Source organism: Macadamia integrifolia, chromosome 8 (assembly GCF_013358625.1).
Source record: "Macadamia integrifolia cultivar HAES 741 chromosome 8, SCU_Mint_v3, whole genome shotgun sequence".
NCBI classification, from domain to species: domain Eukaryota; kingdom Viridiplantae; phylum Streptophyta; class Magnoliopsida; order Proteales; family Proteaceae; genus Macadamia; species Macadamia integrifolia.
In genome coordinates, this window is record NC_056564.1 from 30,029,373 (window position 1) to 30,034,587 (window position 5,215).

General features: G+C 34.4%; 1 long non-coding RNA gene across 1 annotated transcript; it reads left to right on the forward strand.

Annotated features, from left to right (window-relative positions):
* Positions 1–212: 212 nt before the first annotated feature.
* Positions 213–876, forward strand: LOC122086439. The gene is made up of 3 exons (XR_006142417.1): positions 213–434; positions 609–709; positions 800–876. It is a non-coding gene; the product is annotated as an uncharacterized LOC122086439 (long non-coding RNA).
* Positions 877–5,215: the final 4,339 nt, after the last annotated feature.

Consider the following 5,215-nt stretch of genomic DNA (forward strand, 5'->3'; position numbering starts at 1 on the left):
CCAGAAATATTTTTTTCTCTCTCTCACACATGTTCCTATCTCTACCCAACATCTGTTTTCTCTCTCTCTCTCTCTCTCTCTCTCTCTCATATACGTTCTCAATCTTTCTCTTATCCTATTTATTAGTAAAGAAACTCTTCCCTCTTGTCTCTCCTTCGTTAGGAAATAAAATCTCTCCCCCCCAAGTATTTATTACTTCTCTTAGCTTATTTATTAGTAAATAAAATCTTCCCTCTTCTCTCCCTTTTATTAGGTAACAAAATCAGAGAGTTGTGTCACCTCTTTGGTCTTCTCTCCCAAAGCCCACAATCTGCTCTAAGAGGGCTCCAAGAGCTCCCTTTCTCTGTTATTTCTTTGGGTCCAAGTAAGCTATTGCAAGATTTCTTATACAGTTCTTTAGCTTTTTCTTTTCCTATCCAATGATTTAATTTAAGGTATTCATCTTCGCTCCTTGATCCTATAATGCACTTCTTATCTTCTAAATTTTTTTTTTCTTTTTTAAATCTCAATTTTTTTTTTTAATCCATGCTTTTTAAATGTTTGATTTTCTTCGTTTATTTATGGGTTTATCGTATCTAATGTTGGGTTAGCCCTCTAACTTGTCTCAGGTATGAAAGGACCTCAGGGCTTCATAATCCTCGATCGGTTGAAGAAGTCTTTGAGGATTTCAGATGAAGGCATGTTGGGACAATCAAGGCTCTTACCACTGGTTGGGTTTTGTTTCGTTGTTTCTCTCATTCTTATTTTGAGTATTTTTTGCTTCGTTGGTTTTGATGTTTATGTTATTTTTCTTTTGCAGATGTTGAGAAATTCTTTCAATAATGTGATCCTCATGAGTTCTGTTTCTTATATAGGATTGGTAGTGTTTTGGTTTTAAAAAAGTAATAGTGACTACAGTATTAATTTGGTTTATGGATACTGTTAAATTATATATTTTGAGTATTTGAGGGTTGTAATTACTAAGGTTTCACTTTAGGGTTGGTTGGATCTCAGATTCAGAGATATCTCCAATTCTATCCCTTATTTTATTTTCATGTAATCCGACCAACTCTTACTTCTCTTTGAGTCCTAAGTTCCCAACAACCACCGCTTAATTGGAGATTCAATTGAGCACGTAGGACTTACATTAGATGCTCTAATAATTTCTAATGGACAAACTTTTTATATTGGATGCATGTGATTGCCTTTAGATCTGTCTGAAAAAAGAAATGGCTAAAAAGGGATTCTTTCAACATTGGATATCTGTAACAAAGTGACTCCAAATTGCCAAGTAAAAGAATCTATGAAAGAAAGAGTTGAGACTATCAAACAAACCATTAATACCAAGAATTAATATGTTCTACAAGTTTTTCAATCATGTTCAATTGATTTTCTATTTTTGTGATATGCTCTCTTACATGAAAGTATTACATTGTTGTTTTTATGAATCTTATAAGAAAATCATTTTTGATTACACAATGATGAAATTGGTTATTGTGATTGCATTATCGTTAACAAGCTTCTGAACTCCAGATTTCTCTAGTTGTAACCAAGGCTATAGAAAGAGCTTAAAAAGAAAGTGTGTCAATGTCGTTCCCTCTTCAAAGACTCCAAGATTGTCTTCATCCACATTCAAGGTTCCTAAACTAAAGAACCCATCCTTGATAGCTTGTAACTAAATCTCTTAGAGAGAGACAGAGACAGAGAGACATTTTACTAAAGAGAGGCCTCTTTCTTACCATTGATTGTCTAAAAATATGTTGTAATTGTCTATCATTATTTGAAGTTTAATAGTCATCTTAAATTATTAATTGCTTCAATGGATATCATATATGATAGAAATATATCTTTCTCTCTCTCAGCCACGTGCATTTGCACGTGTCATTTTACTAGTATATATATATATGTGTGTGTGTGTGTGTGTGTGTGTGTATTTATGTTCCATCTATCTTTCCTTCACATGTTTAAATTCAAATGTTTAGTGAAGTTCATTTACCCCCAAAAAGAAAAAAAAAGAAACGAAGGTTTGCAAAAGAATATCTATTAAAAAGATTTACAGGATTCACGTTGAGGCATTCCTAGATGGAAATAAAATACAATTTTAACTTGAAACCACATTCAACATGGCCATCAATGAATCCTCAAATTAAAACAAGGCTCAATAGCATGACTTTGGATTCAAATCTAAATCAAGACCGCTTCTAATAATCCCAAACAGCTTCATGGTTGACAAAGTTTTGGGAAGCTGGCTATAAAAGAACCTTGAAGGTAGGCACTTTTCTTAGCTAATAAATCATCTACTGGGTTCGATTCCATCATAACAATATTTGATCTTCAAAGTAATAGACGCTAAGTACTAATTGAAATGTAACCACTGCTGGTAGAAAATCCATGGAATAGTTTCATCCATTATACAGAGAACCACTTTCAATCCATAAGTGTTGAATAGATTTTTCTCTTGCAAGCTTTAGATAAATAAACAGCTGATAATTCAGCATAAAATTTTGTAATAGGATCCGATACTGACAGAGTACACCTGTGTAGGGGCGTATGCTTGCACCCAGGTGATTAGTGAGGCCCCCAGATAAGATGCAAAGCTTCCTTCAGTCATGCCATTATATTTTCTTAAAATTCCTCCTACACTGGCAAGACCAGGATCCCCAATAGAACACCTATCAATATCAAGATTAGTCCACTTCCTAGTATGTTTAGTCCACTTAACTGCAATGATATTCCTAAATGATGCAGGAGTAGAAGAAATGCTAAAATGCATTGAATAAGTAGAAAATTTTAGTTCATTCTTGTTAAGGGAAGGTGGAAACATGGTCTATCAACTTCTAGGCCTTTAGAGATATTTGAGGTCAGTTAGGTAGCATTCAAAGGTATAATGAAGTTGGTAATGATGCCATCATTTGGAAAGAATCCTTTTCAAAAATACTCTCTACTAGATCGGCATGGGATATTGTGAGGAGCTCTTCCCCTAAAGTGGCATGGGCGTTTGTTGTGGGGTTCAAAAACTATATTCCTAGACACTCGGTGGAAACTTGGAGGTGCTCGGTAGATAGTCTTCCTATTAAGTAGCAACTTAGGAAGAGAAATTTATTGCTTCCCCTTTTGTTGCTTTTGTTGGGCAGGGTTTAAAAATAAAGACCACTTATTCTTTGTAAGTGTAAGAATATTTTATCGGATCGATATGATGGATCAATGAACGAAAACAATAATATAATCATGAATCTAACACACACATGCCTAGATCCATATAGAATTGAGAAGATTCCACAGGCTTTGGCTTTTCCCTCGTGTACAACCATCTTCCCTGAGCTTTCTCTCCTTGTTAATCTTTTCTGCTTCCCTCTCCATGTAAATTATCAATTAGTTGCAACTAATGAGTGTTGCTTCCTTTATATAGATGAGGAGCAGGGACTAATCCTAAAATAGAATACAAGTTGGACCCTCCCATAATAGGACCCAATTGTAAAAAGACCCACTAGTCTTTACAGTTTAAGGCGGTTAACCGAAGACCTAAATTCCCATTAGGGGATCACTCCTGAATCGGTCTTCATCCAACTCAGCCTTCCGATCAACACCCAATCACTAATCCAGCTCCACACAATGACTGGTACTAGCTCATACATAGAAAAATGTTACATTCTCCCACTTGGGTAGTAACATGTCATTGCTTCAACTTTGGATTAGACAATTTGTGATCACAAAATAGGAAGTGTTGAAAGTAGTTCACCTTAAAACATTACACCCTTGGACCAAGCAAGAACACAAACACCCAATCGTATGCGTCATCACATCTTAAGTCGACATGGGACACTACACATCAAAGTGCATGTACTCTCACCCACTTTTGGACTACACAAGTGTAAAGTAGTGGTATGGAAATTTCATGTCACAGTGATCAAACATGTCAAATCCAAATTAGTCCTGACTTCCAACTGAAGTCACTAGTTACTCCAACACTGGGAGCTCACTGGAATCATTCTTCACATGGCAAACTACCACTAGAACTACCAAAATTAGTTACTCCATATAGAAGCTCACTATACTTCTTATTAAGAAGCTAATGGGAATTGGATCCATAAGTCCCTATAAACTAGCTCAATACCGCAAACCGAGTAATTCTACTAGATTAGTGTATAATAGCCAAAGTCATCAAACTGAGTAACTCAAATAGCTCACATAATAGTGTATCCATTTAAACAACCTCTGGCACATGAGGGGGATAACACTACACACTGCCGCTACTATCATTCAAGGCTAATAATTATTACATGTATAAATCACAGAAAAAATATGGCCATAAAGCATTAAGCAACAATAATATTCAAGCATAAAAGCAAGATATTGTTGAATAAAAAAAAATTAACAAACATTGTTTTATCAAGTACTCCCACTAATAAGATACATCAAAGGATCCAACTAATCCCATAGGGGTCAAATTCTCTTTAATAAAAAATAAAAAATAAAAACCTTTAGAATCAATCATTTGGTAATGAATTTATCATCACACAAAGAATGAAAAAATTACATTACTCCCACTGATCTTGAGTATATAATCTGATCAATAATATTTTCCTTACTAAAAAGGCAATATGATAAATTGGAATTAAAATATTCATCTGACCTTTTAGAATTATCAATAGAATATCCACTAATGGTCCTGGGTCCTGTGGGTTATAAGTCAACCATGCTTCTGTTGTGGACCCCTAAACATGTAAGTGTCTTTTGAGTTTAATCTCAACCTTAATAAAAATTATTTACACTAGGCAAACGTAGCTATGTTTGGATGTTTAGTAATATGAAAATGAATTTGTAAAGGTCATCCAAAAGAAATTGAATTTATTAAACGAGATTCAAAACTTGTATACCATAAGACTATCAACAAAGTCAAAAGAAAAGAGTTTCCATCTGAGTGACGGTATATAAGCAAAATTATTCAACTTCAATTAAAAAAAAAAACAAATCAATAGATGAAATAAATAATTACTTCTACGTAATCTACTTGAATTCTCTCGTCATTCCCTACATATGCAGCCATTCCATCACTTAGTCTCTTTCTATTTCAGAAGCTTTAGTCTCTTTCTATTTCAGAAGCACTTTCAATATTTCTTGAAGTTGAGTACACAATGTTGCGGTCTCCTTTTCCTTCATGTTGATGAAACTGTAACAGTCAGCTTTCTTATAGTAGACCTTCTCGCAGTAATGCATTGTACTTTAAAATTGTTGG